Below are 23,964 nucleotides of genomic sequence, written 5' to 3'. Positions count from 1 at the left end.
AGTAAGAAGTTTTGTTTTTTTTTTTAACCTTTTTGATAAAAAAATTTGGTTTACATATTGGAGTATAGGCAACTTGAATTTCTAAAGATAATTTTTTTCATCTTGTGTTTTCTGGTGTATGTTTAGTTTTTTTTATCTCCTCAGCCATTCCCTCTAAAACTTTTAATTCCACTGTTCAGTGTGGTGCAACAATCAATACTCCAGTTGCTTCCATTTCAAGTTCTTTTTCCTATTTGGCTAGTTTTAGAGTAATAGCTAAATATAGGCAGTATGGCAATAGCTGCATGTTTTACCAGTTCTTCACAACAGACTGTGCTGAGTTATGAAGGATGCTCAACGGCTTAAAATATCTGACCTTGAACAGACTAAAATATGAATTCTGAGTGTTCTTTGGTGTTCATTTGGTGTCTACCATTCTGTGAAAAATTTTCCAGAGCCAGAAAGAGAGAGAAAAACTAGTTATGCTTGTAGATTAATGACCCTTTAAACCAGAATTTCTTAATCTGTGGGTCATGTGATGTCTAAATTTGGGTTATGCTGATTCGTGAATTGCATTGTGTTTACTCTAATGCATCTTTGTACAGCACTTTGGCACAAACTCTATTGTTTTAAATGTGCTTTTATAAGTAAATAATCTAATCTAATATAATGTAATCTAATCTAATCACAATAATTACTAAATGGGCAAAGGTTTAAGAAAAAATCTTTGCCCCCCTTTGACCCACATTTTCAAGGGGAAGCTCATCCCTAGGCAATGATTGTCGGTGACTCTCCAAGTGGGGGCCAAGGGAACGATGATTGGTGGCGATTGTACAAAGGGGATCCTCTGGATGATGCTCTGCGATGATTATGGGCCATGAAGACACAAAAAAGGCAAAACTGGGTCACAAGAATAAAAAAAAACTTTAATAACCACTACTTTAAACCTTTAATTGAAAGCTGATAATCCAACTATTTCACAGAAAAAAAGCCTGTGAAGAAAATGTGGGATTTCTATGTTAGAGTACAGTTCTCATTAAATAAAGTCTTCACAAAGCAAAATGGGTGTGAGGCCTCCAAAAATAAGACAACATGCAGGCCAGGATCTTCACTAACCAACCCAGAAGAAGCTCACTTTAACCCAGCCAGGTCCCAAATAATACCTACTGGCTTCCGCTAGCCAGGCCCCAAAAATGGGAAGCTGAGGAAGCAACATGAAATAGCCACAATTGTAGCAAAAATCCCCACAAAAGGGAGAAGATCCATCAACCCCCAGCTTGTGAATAGAAAGGGCAGCAAGGAATCATTATAAATTGAAGATTTATTGTCAAAAATAGAAAATTACACAAAAAGGCTCAATACAGAAAAAAAATCAAAAGGACTTGCCTAAAAGGCAACCCAGAGCAAACAAGTCCCAATATACCATAGACAAAATTGAAGACAAATAGGCAAAAATTTCACAAAAACAAAAATCCTCCAAACAGAAGTAACAATATTCACAGACCACAATGATCTCTTGCTCCTGAGCCTTTTCCGCTGCCTTAAACCGCCAGAGAAAGGTTTTCAGGAGTGGTCATATCAGGGTGGCCCTGCCTCCTGGCGCTCCACGCATAAAGAACAAGTAACATACAAAACTTTAAAACAGAAAGGAAACCAACTAACCAAAAATAAACACAATTGACAGAAATATGATTAAAATTATGAACGATAATAATACAAATAACACAAACCTGGAAAAAAATATAAACACACATTAATACATAACACGACTAAGCTAAGCAAATTTAGGTTTTAAATTACAAAGGGGATCAATACCTTTTCAATCTGATATTTTTTGTATTATGTCATTTTCAATTTGATTCCACTTATTTGTTACTATATTTAGTTTGCTGAGATACAAAGCTCAATTTGATCTACTTCAGACCCAGAATGTGAGAGAATGCAAATGCATAGCAGCTAGTAGCTGTACTAAAGACTTAATTCGTCACCTTCGTTGATTCAAATTTCATGACAGGTACTCCTTCAATAATGTTTAAAAAAAGACAAAAGATTAAATGAAGGTGGTAATTGTTTTTAGCTATGATCTTATCTAAAACCCTCTATTTCTTTCTTTGACAAGGAAAAACTCTCTTCTACAGGTGAAGTTAAATTCTAATAGAAACATTGTCAAAGTTCTGTAACTAATTTTTTATAACTTTAGTCTAAGGTAAGGACAAAGAATGAAACTGCTCCAGCGGTCAATTCCTTGGATTGGCTCTAGCTTCATGGAGCTGAAAGACTGAAGGAGACCTTTGTGAGTCACTTTGTCAATCTCCCATTATGATCTCCCCTTAGGGTTTAGAGCCAGGGCTTTTAGTGGATCACCACGTATTGTTTGTTTCTCTCTGTCAACAAAACGGGGTAGCAGCACTTTTTAATTTGTGCGTCAACTACATCTTGACAGCTGTAAAGTACAATAATTTAAGGAATAAACAGAACATGATGAAAATTGCATTAGGCAACAGGATGTCAAAATAATACTTCTAACAAAAATTAGAAGAGCTGACGTTTTTCATGATATCCCTACCCTTCCTTTTATGGGGAGAGTCACAAACCATCCAACATGGGGATGATCCCACAAAGAATGGGAGCTAACCATCCAAACAAAATAAGATCTAAAAATCAAATAAACACATTTACAAAAGCAGAACCTTGCAGGACATTTCTGCTTAATCTTGGAATTTGACTGATGGGTTTTCCTGATACTGACTGCATTGCATATTTCACCTAAAATCACATTCATTCTGTTTTGTATTCAACTTTTGTCCTTGTCTGGTTCTTTTTCCTTATGCTCAAGGAATAATAGACTCACAAAGGCTCACTCTGTTCTCAACTGTCTGCTGTGCTTTATGCTTATGGTCAGTTACATAGTTAGAGGGCATTAATAATTTATGAGCTGAGGTCAGTCACCATAGTCTCTACCATGAGACAGTTAACAGGATTACCTAAATTACAATTAAATTGAACAAAAATGTTTTAAAGATGAGTACTAGCATCTAAATTCTACTCTGATGTATTAAAATTACATTTGTGTTTAACATTGAATTGATCATAATTCAAAATCATTAACTACTTGCTGAAATAAGGCTTTGTGTGTTTTATATGCATCCTGTTTAATTAATTACATTTAGTTACAGTAAACAGAATATAAGTTAATCAATATGACAAGAACTGATAAGAATGTAATGAATAAAAAAGCATTGCATGTTTTCCATAAAAGCACTGACACCTTATTTACTAGCAAGCATATTATAGTATGTGGACACTGTGACAACAAGAATGTGTTTCCTTTGTGGATGTTGTAGACATTAAATTGAATGACTTTTTTTTTTTTATAAATTCAATTATGTTTAAGTTTAGGACTTCATTTATGCAAGGTAGAACATTTCATTGTTGTAGTTCTACAGTATACTGCACTACTATATAGAAATTGGTACAAAATCCATCCAAACCATCATAAATTGCAAAGCCCTCAGTGTTTCAGAACATTGGCCAGCATCTTTCAATTTACATCAACATACACTGACAAAAAAACTCACATAACAACCCGGAAACAAAATATTGTGCCTCTGGCTGAATTTATGGCAGAACCAAAGGAAATGAAATGAAATGTACATGGGGGCTTCATGCAGTGCAGTGCCCAAGAAAAAAAACTTCTGGGCAGCAGCAGAACTGGAAAAAGTGGGTGTTTTATTGAGAAAATGTAAAAGAAAAAAATAATTACAACAGCCCTCTTCTACTGTGTGTATAACAAAGCATTAACACTATGGATACAACTGCTTTGATTCCATTCAGTACCAGCATTGAATGACAACTATGTGGCTTGTCTGTCAGAATCATCTGCTTCATCTATTGAGGGTAGTACAAGATACAGGTCAGATACATGTATACCCCTCGCTCAACCATTTCAGAAATTTGAAAAAGAAAATATTGTAATGTGACTAATAGACAAACCCATTTACACATTTTGCCCCTTGTAATATTACTGTACCACAGATAATCATGATAAGCTGAGCATGGCTTCCTTTTATCCCCAGGTATCATGTTTCGGCTAGTATATTTCCCCTGGTTGGTGTTCACAGTTGTGAGCACAGTTATGTTATAATATACATTTTTTATGTGTCTGTTGGAAAACGGGCATGACCCAAGTTATGACCCTGGTGTTTTGTGGGTGGCTCCCCAGATGGACGGGGTCACCTGCCAATCACCACCAGGAATGGCCCTCCACCCTGTTTAAGGGAAGGCCTCCCATCTTTCCTGGTGGTTCACTGCAAATGCGCTAGGTAGTGAAGAGTTACTTGTGCTATTACTTTTGCTATGGCCTTGTGTTTTCCTGGATTTTTGACCCTAGTCCTCTGTTTTTCGACTACATCTTTGGTTTTTGTATTAGGACTGTGTTTATTGAATTTTTGAACCTGTGCTCTGTTTTATGACCGCTGTTTTTGGATACTGTATTGGGACTTTGTTCACTGTGGAATGCTTTGCCGATTCAGGGAATTCCTTGTGTATTACGGAGTCTTTTTTAAAAATAAAGTGTTTTTCCCCCTCTAGTGGGCAACTTTTGAAAGAGTTTTTGAACGTGTGCTTATGGGACTCTCTCAGTTCACAACACCAGGTAACTAGATTAATTGCTGACCTGGTTGCCACGTGTGAGGAAATTTGTGCATTCTCCCAACCTCTGTGGTCGTTTTTCCAGATATTTCATTGCAAGGGGTTGCTCTTTGGGTAAATTTTTAATGTATCCTAAATCTCAAAAGTCTAGTAAAATAAAACACATTTGAATGTCAGGAAATCTTACCATGCTTTAGCCTCACAATTTAGTTTTCAGATGTATAACATACACAACCAGCAGTAAACAATAAACCAAATAACATTCTATCCTGCTGAAAGTGTATCTGCAGATGTCTAAAAATATTCCATAAAATAAAACACAAATTTGATCTCACTGGAAAAGTGTATTGAACGCAGGCTGCCCTTTTCAGTCTCTGTTGTGGGAATGTGAGTCCTTACCCATGCCCTGAAGTCCATCTTCTCTAGCACAGTGGCTTTCTGGCAATTGGAGTACTAATACAAAACAATATACTGTATATTTTAAATATATAGTGGATTCTGAAAATTTTTAGACCCTTCACTTTCTGCACAATTTATTATTTTGTACATTTAATTTTAAATGATAACTTTGTGATTTTTGCCCATGAATCCACACTTAAAAACCCATAATGACAAAGTGAAAACATGTTTTCAGAAAGGTTTGCAACTTTGTTAAACATCACTAACCTCTTATGTAACCTCTTATAATAAGTATTCAGACTCTTTGCTGTGGCATTACACATTGTGGTCAAGTGCATCCTGTTTGCTTTAATTATCCGTGAGTTGTGTCTAAAAGTTGACTGGAGTTGACCTATGGCAAATTGAAATGATTGGACATGGCACACATCTGTGTATATAAGGTTTCACAATTCACACTGCATGTGAGGACAAAAACCAAGCCATCAAGTCCAAGGAACTCTCTGTAGACATCTGTGATAAAACTGTGGCCAACATTAATCATGGCAAGGTGTAAAAAACATTTATAAAGCCCCAGGAACACAGTAACCTTAAAAAGTGTGAAATGGAAGAGGGTTGGAACCGCCAAAACTCTTCCTGAGGTTGTCTGTCCAGCCAAACTGAGTGACTGAGCAAGAACAGCCTTGATCATGGAAATGACCCAGAGCTAAATCATCACTCTAACAGAGCTTCAGAAGTCCTGAGGATGGAAGAAACTGTCGTAAAGATGACCATCTCAACAGCACTCCATCAATTAGTTGTTGGATGATAGAGTGGCTACTATCCTGCTTGGAGTATTCAGAATGCCATTTAAAGGACTCAGAGCGTGAGGGAAAAGATTCTCAGGTCTGATGAGACAAAAAATGAACTCTATGGACAGAAGTCCAAGCACTGTGTCTGGTGAAGAGCAGGTGGTGACAGGATCATGTTATTTGAATGCTTCTCAGAAGCAGAGGCAAAAACACTGGACAGAATTTAGGTAAGGATGACTGTAGGGATGATTGTAGCCAAATACAGAGATGTAATTGAAGAAAACATGCTTCAGAGTGCACACAACCTCAGACTGGGGTGAAGGTTTACGTTTCAGCATGAACCGAAGCATGCAGTCAAGACAATGTTGGAGTGACTTCAGGACAAGCTTCAGACTGTCCTTGAGTGGCACATACAAAGCCCAGATTTAAAACTCATTGAACATGCATAGACAGACTTGGCAGCTTACAGACACTTCCCATCCAGCATAACGGAGCTTGATTTATCCAAGAAGGCTTGAAGTTATAATTGCTGCCAAATGGTCTTCTACAAATTGCTGATTTAAGGATCTTAATATTTACATGAATGAGAGATTTCAATTTTTTATTTTTAATAAATTTCATTTTGTAATTATGGGTTATAAAATGTAGATTGATGGGTAAAAAGTCAAATTTGTCCATTAAAATTAAACGTATGTAGAAAGTGAAGGGGTCTGAATACTTTCTGAATCCACTGTGTGTGTGGGCAGGTGTGTGTGTGTATATAACAAGAATATTGCAAAATAGATGCCATGGCTGTGAATGATTTCAAAGTTGTAAAGAAGGAAATATTAGTGTGATACGGGATCACCCAAGACATACAAGCAAAGGAATGGCATGAATGACAGTTTGACAGGAGCAGCCGAATTTGTGTATAAGTGTTTGACCTGTGATGAAAGGGCACCTTGAACTTTCAGCAAGGAAGCAAAAATACAGTACATTGTTGTACTGGAGGATTACACTACTTGGAATCCCAAAGCCATTTCCTTATGTCTGATAACTACTAAAATCATTGGACAGGAAGTACTGGGTTTTTGCTTAGATTGGGGTACTTAAGGATCTCCTTATAGATCAAGCAAAGTGTTTTGTGTTTCACCGATAACAGCACATTTACTGTCTTGCTTTTTTTTAAATTAAATACAGCCAGGACATTAAACAAGGATACCCGGTGGTACTCCAACACTTTATCTTGCTCTTTTTAAACCTCAGTCCTATCTCCAGCAACTTTTTAAAGCTCCTTCCACTGACTTCCCCAATGTGGCTAGGCCATTCAGCATGCCCAGTGTCTTCTGTTAGTGGGCCAGGCCTGGTACAACCCCAGGGGGTAAAGTCTAGGGGACATCCTAACTAAATTTATCTCAACTGGCTCTTATGAGGTCCTCATGTACAACTGAGCTTCTTATTCTGTAAGCCAGCACAGGACCATCATTTTGGCTGCTCATACATGCAGTTTCATTAGTCAGTGTATCATTGCATCATGCCACTTGAAAAAAATGAAAAACAAATGGCAAACTGAAAAAGGACTGGGTAGTGAGCAATTCATATAAAATCAACATCCGCAAAACATTGGCTTAATCTTTGGAATAGGATAATCTATATGTTCCAGGCATTTATAACTAGCACACTGTTTGAACAATTAGAAAAGTTACACTTATTTTACATGTAAATATGTCATCATATTTGAAATTTTATAAAGCCCACTTCCAGAAGAATAAAAGCAGAAAACACCTAGAAAAAAACAAATCTTACACCAACGTGTAACTGGTGTCTCTGTCAATTTTATTAATAACAAAATGCCTGTATTTAATGTTGCCATTCATTGATTTTCATGAGGCTTTTATATACAAATAATGAACTTCATAATGATTGCTCTGTGTTGCAATGTGAATAAATGAAACAGAATGATGTATATGAATTATTTCTATCCAATTAAACAGACAAAAAGTGTAGACATAATATACTGTAAATAATCAATATGACTGTTGTAGAATAAGTAATACCATTAGCAAGTGTAAAATTAGGAATCAATTGGCAATAGATTTTAAAGTAAATCAACAACATTTAATTAGTGTTTCTGTATCTGGCGTGGCACACATGAGCATCCTAGAAATCCTTCAATAATCAAACCAACATTGTCTTCAGTGGTCATTTCAACTGTGATTCTGCACAAAGTATGAACCAATTACAGCAGACACCTCTGCACCTATTTTGACACATACTGATTCTGCTGTACTATCAACTCGTGCAGTCAATCTGAGGAAAAGTAACTGATTGTCTATGCATTTAAACATGTGCAGCATGTTTACCACAAATTGAATAATCTTGTATTTTAACTTATTACTCCTGACCAGCATCAGTCTCTACCTTGTCCCTCATGCTGTTTTTACTCTGGCCCCTCAAGATATTGAATGTGATGAAACAGATTTAAAAGGTTATGTAAGGCTATGTTTATCTCGAATTGTACTGTACACTTATTTGCTTTGTAAAATGATGGTGTGCTCTATGAATAGAACTATGTAAATATTGATCAAATGTATATCTTTTTGTTTTATTTTCATATATGAAAGACATGGATCTTATACAGTACATGATTCACAAAAAGTTTAAAGGAACACTTTTTAATCAGAGTATAGCATCAAGTCAATGAAACTTCTGCGATATTGATCTGGTCAGTTAAGTAACAAAGGGGGTTGATAATCGGTTTCAGCTGCTTTGGTGTTAATGAAATTAACTAGAAGGGCAACAATGAGATGACCCCCAAAACAGGAATGGTTTAACAGGGGGAGGCCACTGACATTTATTCTCCTCATCTTTTCTGAATGTTTTTTCACTAGTTTTGTATTTGGCTATAGTCAGTGTCACTACTGGTATCATGAGGCGATACCTGGACCCTACAGCGATTGCACCGGTAGTCCAGCTTCTCCAGGATGTTTCATCAATACGTGCCATTGCCAGAAGGTTTGCTGTGTTTCCCAGCACAGTCTCAAGGGCATGGAGGAGATTCCAGGAGAGGCAGTTACTCTAGAAGAGCTGGACAGGGCCGTAGAAGGTCCTTAACCCATCAGCAGGACAATATCTACTCCTTTGGGCAAGAAGGAACAGAATGAGCACTGCCAGAGCCCTACAAAATGACTTACAGCAGGCCACTGGTGTGAATGTCTCTGACCAAACAATCAGAAACAGACTTCATGATGAGTGCCAGAGGGCCCGACATTTTCTAGTGGGCCCTGTGCTCACTGCCCGACACCATGGAGCTCGATTGGCATTTACCATAGAATACCAGAACTGGCAGGTTCACCACTGGCACCCAGTGCTCTTCACAGATGACAGCAGGTTCACCATAAGCACGTGTGACAGACGTGAAAGGGTCTGGAGAAGCCATGGAGAACGTTATGCTGCCTGTGATATCAGGCATGCATACAACCATGTGGGGCCCAGATAATTTGGAGTTACTGCAATGAAATTTCAGCAAAATGGAATAGCCTGCCGCATCATTTTTTCACTTTCATTTTCAGGATGTCTTTGAATTCAGCCCTCTGTAGGGTGATAATTTTCATTTCCATCAAACGATGTGGCATCCTTTCATTCCTAACACATTACCTAGTCCATATCAGTATAGATATCCAGAATGATTTTTTTCCCTTTGAGATCTAATGTGTTTTCAAAGTGCTAAATCTAAATCTAAATCTCTGGAGGTTTTTTCACTCATTGGTTGCTGCAGAGCTGCAAATCTGCAAATCTACTATTTGGTCTTTTTCAGCTCTCCACCTGTAGCCTCCAGGCCTAATTAGAACTTTTCAAAAGGTCTGAAAACCTACGTCTTCATATATTATGAAATAACAGTTTCTATAGACATAGGTTGGGAGAAAGCATTGATAAAGTGCATTGCTGCACCGACCACACGATAAACCATCTCAGGATCCAAATTAGGACCCAAGTGCAATCATGCAATGAGTGACACCTTGGCACCACACTAGTTCAAATGGAAATGTGTAAGGTTTTTACAGTGGCTGGAGTGCCAGTCCTGAAACCAACCCCTGAGTTTTCTCTGTAACTTGGAGGACCTGCTTGCAGGTTAACATTGTACCCAGGATGAGCAATTGCAGGTTAAGGGCCTTGCTCAATGGCCCAACAGAGTGGAATCCCTTCGGGCACTTATGGGATTCCTGATTGCTGGCGCAAATCCTTAGCCTCAGAGCCTCCACTCTGCCTAGCATAGCCTCTAGATATAGCAGCGCTAGAGAGATTCCAAAGAAGAGTGACTAGGCTGATTCCAGGAAATGCAGGGGATGTTATAAGGAAAAATGAAAGGAGCTGAGCCTTTTCTGTTTAAACAAAAGGAGATTAAGGGGTGACGTGACTGAAGTGTTTAAAATTATGAAGAGAATTAGTACAGTGAATTGAGACTGTTATCCATCCATCCATCCATCCATTGTCTCCCGCTTATCCGAGGTCGGGTCGCGGGGGCAGCAGCTTGAGCAGAGATGCCCAGACTTCCCTCTCCCCGGCCACTTCTTCTAGCTCTTCCGGGAGAATCCCAAGGCGTTCCCAGGCCAGTCGAGAGACATAGTCCCTCCAGCGTGTCCTGGGTCTTCCCCGGGGCCTCCTCCCGGTTGGACGTGCCTGGAACACCTCACCAGGGAGGCGTCCAGGAGGCATCCTGATCAGATGCCCGAGCCACCTCATCTGACTATTTTAAACTTAATTCATCAAGAAAATAAGGACACAGTGTGAAACTTAAGGGAAAATTTTTCATAAACATTAGGAAGTTTTCCTTCACGCAGAGAACCACAGACACATGGAATTAGTTACCAAGTAGTGTGGTAGACACCAGAACCTTAAGGGCTTTCAAAGCTAGACTTGATGTTATTTTAAAAGAATTAACTGAATATGACTGGAGAGCTTTGTTGGTCTGAATGGCATGTTTCTAATGTTCTAATGACCTAATTTGAACTTGAAAAACACAATTTGATGTCATTTATTAACCCAACATAACATTCCCACACCAGCATACTCCAATACAGGATCATGGGGTTCCTGATCCTGTCCAGACAGCACTAGGTACACGTTGAAAAATCCTTTGGAGAGGGAATCAGTTCATCACAGAGCCCACTACCCCACACTCACAAATGGTACAGTTAGCAATTGAAATTTGAAATCTTTTGTTATACAGGAGAAAAATGCTAATGCAATGTTTTAGTTATAGCTGCATTAGTGCTAAAGTTCATCAGTAAGCCCCCATGGAACAATTTACCACAATACCAACAGTTTGGTGTGGGAACAATTTGTATTTAGGTATCTACAGTCTGATCAGTAAGTTACTTTGGATAAAGTGTCTACTTAAACACATACATGTAAATTTAAATTTTAAAAGGCTGCATTTTGTAAATGTCATGCACATAGGTAATTGATTTTTTTATTTAGAAACTCAATAATTGCAAGAGAACTAAAGAAAAATAGCCTAAATTAGGCTGTTGCTGATACCTTCCTATCTCAAAATTAGTAGATGGAAAATGTACTGTAGTTACATAGCAATCTTGACTGCACTCAAATGATTTTTAGTATGAGTCACAGTGTTAGAATAAATGAATATTAACCAATTTTATACTGCAATTTAAAAGAAAAGGATGTGAATAAAATAATCTCTCTTCTGACAGTTGACAGACATTCCATCTTTATTCCACCTTAACTCACTTGACAGTTTGGAGACTGGTGTCCTGCCCTGTTTAGACCTTAAAGGTGATAGTATATTTAAAACTCCATTACACTAAATGTTCAAGCAAGACCATTCTGAATAGCTGCATATTGAAAGAGAAAATGATTTTAAAACACAGCAGGTTGAAATTGAAAAAAATGTTATATAGCAGAGGTGAACAAATAGATCAATGAAGAGTAAGAATATATAATATGATTTTAAAGAATACGAGTTTACATCATAAAGTAAGTTACAGTCCAATCATCTCAAGTAAATGTCATGTAGTGATACTCTGTTTCAAAAAATACTTTCATCACAATGAAAATGAGACTGGCATATTCTGAAGTGTTCAGGGATATCACATACTGAGGTCTAAATGCATGAAAACAATTTTGGTATTTTTTATTTTGTCTTATGTGTTTTCATGCTAGACTGGAGATTGCTTCTTGGTAAATGATTAAAATTACAGTAGATATTTAACTAGTCCCTGTGGACAATGCAGCTGAGAAACCCACACTGTGGTGGTTTCCCACACAAACTCTCTGTTGAAAGGGTTATCAGCCAGCTTTACAGGAATGTACAACCCCAAGGGATTGTAAATTCCTGAACCCAAGGGAAACTTTAGTCAGCTGCCTCAGTTATTCCTCATTTTTATACTGCTGCTCATTACAATGATAAACGTCTGAGAATATGGAGTATGGGCAATGAGGGATTTCTGATCCTGGTGAAACAGAGGCCATGCGGATGTCTTTAATTTTCCTGGCAGACGATTCATGAAACCTTGGTATATTTATATTATATATGTCTATCAGCTATCAGTCTATACACATTTTGTTTATAAAGTATAAATTCAGTACTGCTCAAAACTCTTGGGCACATGAGAAAAAAATGCAGCAAAGCACTGTATTATCACAAACTTTGTGAGACGTACTAGAAACACACACAGATATACACACATACACATAGCAATCCTATCCAGACAAAGTCTCAAGTTGGGTTCAATTACCAGTCAATCTGTAATATTCCACATAGGACACAACTTCACACACATACAGTACATAGAGATCCTACCCAGATAAAGCCTCCATATAGAATTCTCTCCCCACACATACATGTAGAGATCCTAGCCAGACAAAGTCTTGAGTGGTGCCAACTGCCAGTAACTCCACAATTTTCCATATAAGATTCTTTACATAGGAACTTGCTTTTACCAGCACTAATAAACATGCCAGAGTCCTTGTGACACACAAAGGCACAACTCTTTTGGATATATACTACTTTCTAACCAAACTATGTCTTGCTTTTACCACAGTTGTTCTAATTATTGAGGAGCAACCCTCTTGATAAACCCTATGGGCAAGAAAGCAGCAATCTACCCACACTTAGTACCCTTTTATTATTCAATCACTCTTGATAAAAGAAAAAGTACAGAAAATATAAAAACAGCCTGGTATTTAATAAATATAACATAATATAAAATAAAATAGAAAAGTCTGGATATAAACAAAAGCTTACTGAAATTCAGAAGGGGTGGATATTGTCCTGGGTGGCTTTTCATTTCACAATTGGTGTTATTCATAGATTACGTTTTCTGACATCCAGATGAAATCGTCACAAATGACTTGATCTCTGACATTGCTTCCTCTGTCATCATCTCTTGGTCCCTTGAACGAGTCATATTTATGTTAAAATGCACATATGAGATTCTAGAAAACATGACATTATGCACTTTTTACTTGCTATCTTGTCCTTATGGTGAATGACTCTGATCAGATTGTTTCATATTTTAAATACCTCCATACTTCTTCCTTTCTCAAGCTATAAACTAATTCCATAATTTCTAGTTCTGCACTGTCCATCTGTTCCCAGATTATAAATGAATTGAAAAGGTTTCTGTGGCACGTACTTGCCTTTTTTTCTCAAAACATAGGAAGACTGTACAAGATAGGATGCTTGCAAAGCCTGTAGTTAAAGTCCTGTTCATCCTGGCTTGTTTGGGCAAAATAATTAAAACTTGACATAATCAGCCCACAGTTTTCAAACTCCAGAATAAATGGGAATGTTTTCAAAAACAATAGAATGAATAGTTTTTATTATTCAGTAAACAAAAAAAAAGCATAAATGAAATGAATATTTGCTGTGACCATTCTTTGCCTTAAAAACAGCAGACGTTCTCTTAGGTCCAGTTGCACGCAGATGCTAAAGGCACTCACATGGTCAGTTGTCCCATAGGAGAACTTGAATTGGTCCACTGCAGAAACTGGCTGTCTTACTTGCTTCTGTCTATGCATGTAATCCTAGAAATCCTTGTTGATGTTAAGATCAGGGCTCTGTGGGAGGCATATAATCTGTTGCAGGATTCCTTGTTCCACTTTAAGCGGTGCGAACATTTTATGATTTTGGCAGGGTTTTTGAGGTTATTGTCATGCTGCAGAAGGAAGCTGGGGCTACTCAGATGCCTCCCTGATGGATATAAATCTGCCTGTACTTTTCATCAGTGAGCAGAACATCATTTTTGATCAAATCATCAACTTGGTTTATGGAAATGCAGCCCCGGTCCTTCAGGGAACCTCCTCATTGCATTCATCTATGTACTGTTCTCCAGCCATTCAGCAGATAAACTGCTTTTTTTTAGAATTAAAACTTTTGAATTTTATCTCATCAGTTCCAGAGTACCTGCTGCTGTTTTTCTGCATCCCAATCCTTGTGTTTCCAGTGAATGAAGTGAATAATTTGACTTTGTCCTCCTCAGAGGAATATCTTTTTGGTTACAACTCTTCCACTTCTCATAACACTTCACCAGACTGTAGATGGGTATACCAGAGTCCCAGTGGCTCCTGACAGGTCTAAGCTGACAGTGGTGCTGTACATCTTCTGATTTCGAAGGGAAGTAAGCTTGCTTCATTTTTCCAAAAAGAATGTTTTGAATTTTAAAATACCCTAATTTCTTTTGACACACTAATTCAGAAGACATAAAATACCCATCTAAGACAAATATTATTGTAAACTATCTAAAGTATTTAGTATAGCATTTATGTAGTATCGCTATAAAAGGTTTATATATATATACTGTATACAGTATATATTGAGGCAGAGGGCTGTGGCCAGAACACTTCCACACTGGGAGGGTTGGGGAACAAGCGTGTCCAGAGCGTTACCTCCTCCGGAGTGCTAGATGGCAATCCACCCAGGGTTGCAGTGGTGCCAAGGACTCTCGCGGGGCTCCATAGGAGATGGAGTTTAGTACAGCCCTGTTGGGGTCTGTGGGCATCATCAGGGGGTGCTGCAGCAACTGCTGAGCCCTCATGGGCATTTCTTCTGCCACACCCGGGTGCCTTATATAAGGGATCAGCAGACACTACTCAGGGAGCCAGAGCCATATTTATATATACACACACACACACCAGCCCTGGACAGTAGGCCAGTCCATCACTGGGCACAACAAACACAACTTAGTGTTATTTAAGATGGATGGCTTTGGGACATGAGAGAAAATAGGAAAAAATCTGCATGACATGGGGAGAGCACGAAAAATCAACACAGATTGTGACCAGGCAGGGATTTGAACAAATGTCCCTGGAACTGTAATGTTTCAATGCAAACCACTGTTCTAGCACTAAAGCTGCAAGTATTATTTTCCTTAAATTCTGTTTTTCAAAATCCTAGGCAAAATATGTGCAATGTGAAGATGAAAGAAAATTAACAGCAAAAATAATTAGCTATATTTTTAATCAAAATATAGAACAAATATTTTTTATCTGCAAAGCGATTATTTGAAAGCAATTTTTTTTAAACTAGTAATATTTTTATCTCAAAATGTACCTATCAAAATCTCATATTGTTCTCCATTATTCATAAATTCTACTTATTTAAGCACAACTCAAAATTTTGAATTATGTGTTTCCATAGGGAATAGAAATGATAAAAAAAGAGACAAAACCTATTGTTGCATACAACAGTGAGGAAAGGCAAAACCAAAAGAGGTAACTGACATTCACAAATCAAATGATGGATATAACCAATAGATTCATCAATTTGTAACAAATTTATACTGCTGAGAGTTGCTGGTTGCTGTAGACCATTCAAGAAGCAATTGGTGTCTATCACAGCATACTCTCACTCACACACACACACACACACAAAACAATCACTCATATTTCATCAGTTTAGAGTTTCAAATTAACCTAATCAACATGTCTTTTGGATATGATAGGAAAACACCACAAGCATAAGGATGAATATCTTACTACGAGTGCCCTGATAGGCTATGAACTGTGAGGCAGGAGTGCTAATCACTCTGTTTCTGTTAGTCACCCTTACAAAAAATACATCAATAAAAAGTGGAAAAAAAAATATGTTAGGGCAACATTCAAGAAGATGGCAGAAATTTAAACAGTGAATAATTTGCCAGTTAGATGATATGATATTTCTTAGGTTTTTGGGGAAGGTCAAAATAAGAAATGGCAAAGGTTCCAATAACTAAAGTGATTACTTGCATAGTGGGGTCATTAAGATACAAGTCATATATGAAGGTTATCCGGCTGTCAGATGAGAATTCTTTGTGACAATAAGAATTTGAAGCAACTGGAATCACTCTGATTCTATTAGAATTTTAAATATAATCAGCTACTGCGTCTAGATGATAGTGCAATTGAAATTCTTTGTCCATTCATTCCATCAGTGCATGAAATTATTGAAGTTGTGAGGCAGTGTTAGGTAGTTTATCACCCAAAGTTCTTGTAACAATCAACAGAATCATGATTTGTATATATCCGGATATTTTGGTCAAACATCTGTTGCCACTGACAAAAAGTTGGACTATCCATCATGACAGTGACCCAAGATTAAAAAGAAATAATTGACTGAAAACCAAATCAAATGCTTGTACAGGCTGCAAAAGTTATCTGAATCTCTGGAGTTAAACCCGACTGAAAACACAAGGGCTGATTTGAAGAAGGCAGTCCAAAAGCAGAATGGGAAGAACATCTAGGATGAGAATTACTTTTGCATAGTGGAATATGTATTCATTTATTTATTTTAGTGAATACAATAGGAACATTTTTTGCTGTTATCTTCACCAGAGAAGGTTGGTCTAAACATTAGATACATTTAATTTTTTTTATCAAAAAATTATAACTCATTCATTATATGTATTGATTTTATGTGGCAGTTTCTCTTAATTAAGAGTGCCATTAATTCTTAAGTAAAATATAAATATATGCATGAAATAACTTCATGAGAATAAAATGGTAAGGAGTAAATTCTGAAAGCTCTTTAGAAAAATCATTCTGAACTGTATCCATTCCATTGGAAAGCCACTCAAGGCAATAAGTTGAGTTTGTCATAAAGAGAGAGCAACATGTTAAAAACACTCTGGCGTAAAGATATCCTTTAAGACATTCAAAAAATATATATTGTGTGAGGTTCAGCTCTTTGGATGAAAGAACATAGTTCTCAAGGACAAATGTAATGGCTGCCATTTTTCTTTCAAAGTAATGCAGTTACTTAAAGTTATATCAGCGCTCACAATAATTTATTATTATTATTATTATGGGATTTTTCATAATAGCACTGTTTGCCTTTAAAAAATAATCAATAGCACACTTTTGAACGTAATAATGATTTACTAGAACAATAAAAATTAAATGTAATATATTGATATCTATTGGCAGGTCACTAAAAACTCGTGCAACAGGAGATTTGAAAAAAAAAAGATTTTTATGGAATTGAGGTTAGTATTCAAATTCAAACAGACAAGTATCAGTATTTTACTTTGCTGGTTGATCAAAACCATGTGTTTCATTTTTATCTTGAACTCAATACATGTGACACAGAAGTACTCATAATTGTTCATTATAATGTAACAGTAACATATCAGTCCATGAGGTTACTTGAACTAAAGAAATATCCCTGGCTTTTGTGCTCCACAGGAATTTCCAGTCAGGTTAAAGGCTTGTCTTGATGGTTAAGCAGCTTTGAGGAGGGAAACTCTTCATAGGTCTCCTAGAGCCATACAAGAGAAAACCATAACATGTTGACCTTCTTATACTTATTATTATCATTTATTTGTTTGTTTATTTATTATTTTTTACCATTTTAGTGTCCAGCTATGATGAGGCCATTGCTTTACCATTTTTGATTTGTAGTTGTTATAAGCATGCCCTACTTGCAAATGTGCATTCATGAAATGCTATAGGGAAATGGCATGTGTTTTTGGCAGCCATCTTATGGAAGGGGGAGATGTATGCACAGTAGTTTGCTTTGTTTAGAAAAATGAAAGACCTTGTTATATTTGTTAGTGAGGGATAAGTGTTTTTATGGCTTTCGCTCAATGTCTGTCTTTATTTGAGGTTGTCTGTTTGATTTTATTTGACAGCCAATCCTTTATTATCCCTTGCTAAGACCTCAGCTCTGTCTAGACTACTTTATCTGTTTCTGTCCTAACAAATCTCCACCTCCCTTTGGCTCTTCTAACTTTTGCAATCTAACCTTCACAAGAAGACAGAAATGGTTACAGCATATATTTATGAGCTAGTAATCATCTTATATATACTGTATATCAAATTGAATTAATCATCCTCTCTAGGAATCACCACCTTATCATGGAGGAGAGGTTTGAGTGCCCCTGTGACCCTTGGAGCTATGTTGTCTGAAGCAGAAGTTCCTGATAGGCCAAGGCAAATTGGTTCCAGGCGAGAGGTTAGACAAGGAATGATTCAAATCCCCTAATATAAAAGGAGTACCCCGTCCAGTATGGGGTTACTGGGGCCTAATCCTGGAGCCAGGCCTTGGAAAAGTGCCAGTAGGCAAGCAACTGGCAAGCAGGCCTACCACAGGGCCCAATCGGGTACAGCCCGAAAACAAAACGTGGGACTGCCCTCCTGTGGACTCACCACCAACAAGGGGAATAGAGGCTGGGTCCAATGTGACCTAGGTGGCAGTTGAACATAAACTGATGGGATGTGGAATGCCCCCTCACTTAGGGGGAAGGACCAAGAATTAGTGGGGGTGGCAGAGAAATACCAACTAGATATAGGCTCATGTTCACTCACTTGCTTGGTTCTGAAATCAAACCCTTCAAAGGAGGCTGGATGGTTCTTTACTATGGAGTTGCCTGGGGGGAAAAGCGTTTGGTGGGAGTGGGCTTCCTACTGAGTTCCTACATGGTCGAATGCAAGCAAAAATCTGGGTGTGTGAGAAGTTCATAAAGACCATGGAAAGTGACTATCAATTGTGCTCAAATAAATTCTGGAAAACCATCAGGTGACACAGAAAGGCAGGAATTCACCCAGGTTGTTCACAGCAAGGGTGGAGAAGTGCTGACCCAGACTGAGGATGTGGCCTGGTGGTAGAAGGAACACTTTGAGGAGCTCCTGAACCCACTGGACATGTCCCTTTATGGAGAAGGCAGAGTCAGAAGCTGATGGGGGATCAATGTCCATTTCCTTGAGGAAGGTCACTGCAAGATCCACCCAGAAATGCTTAAGGCTCTGAACACTGTTGGGCTATCATGGCTGACATGCCTGTTCAATGTTGTGTGGTCATCAAGAGTTGTGCCTTTGAAGTGGGGGGTGGTGGTCTCTAATTTTATAAAGGGGGCAGGAGTGTGTGCTCCAACTATCGTTGGATTCACACTCCTCAGCATTCCTGGGAAAGCTTATGCCAGGGTGCTAGAAAGGAGACTCCACCCAGTCATGGAACCTCTGATCCAAGAGCAGCAATGTGGATTCCGTCCAGGCTGTGGAACAGTGGACAAGCTCTTTACCCTTTTGAGGTTCTGGACGGGACATAGGAATACCCCTAATTGGTCTACATTTATTTTGTGGACTTAGAGAAGGCCTATGACCGTGTTCCTCGAAGGATGCTGTGGGGTGTACACGGAGAGTCTGGGGTTCCAGGGCCCCTAATAAGGGCTATTCGGTCCTTGTATAATCATAGCGAGAGGCTGTGTGTTAGCATACAGGGAAAACATTAGCACTATTTCCAGTGCATGTGGGACTCCACCTGGGCTGTGCTTTGTCTCCTATCCTGTTTGTGATTTTCATGGACAGGATATCAAGGGAGGGTGGAGGGGTCCAGTTCACTAGCCTTAGAATCACATCACTGCTTTTTGCAGATGACGTGGTCCTGTTGGCTTGATTGGGCTGCAAATTCCAGCACACATAGGAATAGTTTGTGAGTGTGAAGCCGCAGGTATGAGGATGAGCATCTCCAAATTTGAGGCCATGGTCCTCAGTAGGAAAAAGGTGGACTATCCTATCAGTGGGAAGTGAGTTACTGCCTCAAGTGGAGGAGTTTAAGTATCTTGTAGTCTTGTTCACAAGTAAGGGGAAATGGGATGGTGAAATTAACAGACGGATTGGGATGGCAAGTGCTGTTATGCGTTCAATATACTGATCTGTAGTGGTGAAGAAGGAGCAGAGTCAGAAGGTGAAGCTCTTGATTTACCAGTTGATCTACATCCCTTCCTTCACCCATGGTCAAAAGAATATGATTGCAGGTACAAGTGCCTGAGATGAGCTTACTCTGCAGGGTGGCTGGGCTCTACCTTAGAGATTGGGGGTTCAGAGTATAACTGCTAACCCTCTGCATCCAGAGGAACCAATTGAGGTGGTTCAAGTATCTGATATGGATGCCTCCCTGAGTAGGTTTTACAGACACAATCCAGCTGGGAGGAGACCCCTGGTAAGACACAAGGCTTGCTAGTAGGATTATATCTCCCAGATAGCCTGGGAACACCTTGGAATCCAACTGTATGAGTTAGCAAGTGTGGATGAGGAAAAAGATGTCTGGGCTTCATTGCCAAGACTGTTGCCCCCACGACCCAGCTTTGGATAAGCAGTGGAAAATGAATGAATGGATGAAAAGAATTATTCAGAACGACAGAGTTTATTTTTCTTGCACATCTAAAATGCAAAAATTATCCTGCCCCACCTTTTAATCACAATACTTAACTGTTAGCACTTAATACCCATAATTCTTAAATAATAAAAAAATATATGAATCACACATTTTTAACATTGTTAAACCCGTTTCAATTTAGGGTAACAGGCTCTGGATCTTGGCCTGGCAGTATTGGGTTCAAGGTAGAAAACAACCCTGGACCACTGCAAAATAGAAATCATAAGAAAACATTATACGATTGACCAATACCTTCATCCAGATCCTTTTTAAAAGTTGTTCATGTTTCTGTCTCCACTGCATGACCCACTAGTTTGGTTTAGTTTCCCATGTCCATTTGTGTGGATTTCAAAATTTAATTTAATTCAATAAAGGAGGTCATTGAAAAGCATAACAAATATAATACTTGGGTAATCCCTAATCCTTCTTTATTTTGCTAGCCTGAAACATAACAAAAGTATAAATCAGTTATATCTTTAAGAAAATGATGGGGATTTAAACTGAGCAAAGCTCATGCAAAACCAAACAATTCTGAAAGTAGAGACCAGGAGCAAAGCCCTAGCCAAAACTTGAAATACTTTTGATTCCTCCCACATGCCTATAATTTAATACCCTGCCACACTATAACTCTGGTTTATTTAATGCAAAGGGTACTTTTTAACCTGCAAAATTCTATTATAAAAGGACATCCACCCACCTTGGAGTGTACAGTACAAAGCTGGGCTTCAAATTCAGTCACACAGAAATGCTATTTCTAACAGTCAGCCTTCTTATAGAAGTAGTAACAAGTTTAAAATACAGGTGCTTCTTTACAAGGTTTACAAAATCAAGCAACTTTGGACTTTGTTGATTTTGTTCATTCAGAATGCAACATTTTTTTTACTGTTAAAGACTTCAGCTTTAAACTACACATGTAGTGCTTGAGTATAAATGTAATCACTTCCATAATGTAAAGAAACAAAAGGCTGCAACAATAGGTGACATCAAAAAATAGTTTAATTTCATTAAAAAAATTAATAAAAAACGGCGATGATATTGAAATAAATCCATGCTTAAAAAAACAACCAAAAATAAAGTAAAAACAGCTTTTGAACTCTTTAGATAATGGTGGCCATGGTTAAAACAGTGTGTTCATGTCTTCCATTGTTCAGCTTAAAAGTGAAAGTCAATTTTACCGTTTATATGGTGTTTCTATGCATCGGTGATTAGGCAGTTTTTATTGTTTTGTGGATGGGGAGACATGAATATTTTGCACTGGAGGTTAATCCATCCATCCATCCAATGCCAATTATTATTGACTGACCTGAGCCTTAGAAGAGGCTGGACACTGAGTTGCACTCAGTCTCCTTAAAGCCAAGCACCAGACCAGCAGTGAGTAACCATGCTCCTGGTGTGCCTCAGTTCTCCCTTCTTTCAAATTCAAATTCAAAAACATGGCAATTCATTTTGTGTTGTCAAAGACTTTATAATGCGTGTTCAAGCATTTCAGCCCCACTTAACACAATTACAGAGTTACTGGCAGCAGCTGGCATGAAGAAATTACCAACATTAGGCACAGTTGAGTTTATACATTATTAAGTAACAGTAGCTATAGAAAAACAAGTTTGTAAAAAAAAAAAAAAAAATCAGATAAAAAAAACCAAAAAAGCCCGTCTTTCTAACAGTCTTGTCTAAGCGTGTGTGGACATACTTTTTCTTTGGTATCACGCAACTTATTTGTGTGCCCCCACATATACACACCCCAGGCTAGTACAGTGATTATTTTTCACTAATATAGCGTTTCTCTTCTCTGTGCTATTTAAATTATATAATTCCTGAAGAAAATTTCAACATTTGGTTTGAATTTGTGACTACTTGTGACAGGATGGAAGAAAGAAATAACCATGTCCACCTTTCCGTTGCTGAAATAAACCACTTTGTCTCTGCTCCAACTTCTTGCAGGTCTTTGAAAGGCACAGCCTTAACCACTATGCCTGTATTTTGCCAAGATTTTCATGTCTTTGTTTTTTATTTGCTTCTTTGGTAAATATTTAATGAATCTATATTTTCATTTATGGCCCTATACCATTATATCCATCTCTTGACAGACCCACTTCACGCAATTTAGAGTCACAGTAGATGTAGTAGTAGTAGTAATAAAAGGATGAGGAGACCCATGTGCACAGAGTACAGAAAAAAGTCTTACATGCATATCCAACTAACATGCAACACAGTGTCACTCTCTGGTACCATGATAAATACATATAATTTAGAGAGATCTAACTTGAGAAGCCAAAGCGTAATCTCCCCAATCGTTGCAAGGGGACATTTGACACCTTTGCTGATAGCTAAACAAACAGGCTTGATGGACTGAATGGTCTCCTCTTGTTTGTCAAATTTCTTTTGTTTCTTAATATTTGAGGAAAACAGGAGTGCTGAAAGAAAAAAACACACACAAAGGGAGAATGGTTTAATTCCACACATACCTTGATTGGACCAGGGTTCAAACTCTACACTCTAGAGGCATCAGGTAGTAGTACTAACGACTGCTCCACAAAACTACCCCATATTATTCAAATATATTTTTTACATTTTAGTAATGCAGTGAGTTTGTAGCAATCTTCCAGAATCATTTGTTCTCATTTGTAGTGACAAGACTCAAATTCTGTTGCAGGTGGGCACAGTTAATTTAAAGCCCATGTCTATATATGAAGTGGAGGAGAATCATTCAAGGGCTGCTGACTACTACAGCTGCAGATGGATTAAAAAGAAATAAAAACAGAATTTGTCTCCTGGGATTTCTTCTCATTTATCAGAGTCAGATGGCTGATCCCATTCTTCCCTGCCAAAGATGAGGATTGACAGAATGATGCCATCTTAGACCGTTAGCAGTCTTTGATGTGGGTGTTCTCTTTTTCTGCAGTGTTACTTTGCTAAATAAAAATTGCAGCTTATGTTGTGCTTTAGTTTACACATTGACAGATTAAGATACATTATTTTTAAACCAGGTTAAGTGTAGACGATTGTGTTTTTCAGGGTCACATTTCATTAGGTGAAATGGCTTTGTTTCATCAACAGCTGGCATTATTTCAAAAAATGACAATTCCAATCTTATCTACTATGACTGTAATGGTCCATTTGTAAGTGTACTGTTCAGGTTGAACTGTAGCCCCTTGCTCTGTGCAAGAACACCATACCAGGTCATTATGAATATTGCAGAAAGATTACTTTGTTGAATAGTCAGGCCAGACTGGAGGTGTCTAATATGCTGGGGTCATTTCGGTGATTTAAACAGAGATACCCACAATGCTGACTTAGAAAATCTTTTCTTGGCCATTAACTTTAATGCTGTGCTTGCTTTCTATGTTGATTTAATGATTTAACTTCCAGTGTTTGTTGAAGTCACATGCTTGTTTATCAAGGTGCCCAACATAAACATATATGGCTAAGAATTTATTCAAACATTTTTGGATATAATATTTTTTTTTGCTTACTTCTGTTATTTTTGTGTCTTATATATCATATTGTGAATTTCCC

The sequence above is a fragment of the Erpetoichthys calabaricus genome, chromosome 4 (genome assembly GCF_900747795.2).
Source record: "Erpetoichthys calabaricus chromosome 4, fErpCal1.3, whole genome shotgun sequence".
In the NCBI taxonomy this organism is placed as follows: domain Eukaryota; kingdom Metazoa; phylum Chordata; class Cladistia; order Polypteriformes; family Polypteridae; genus Erpetoichthys; species Erpetoichthys calabaricus.
Note: the sequence above shows the minus strand (reverse complement) of the source record.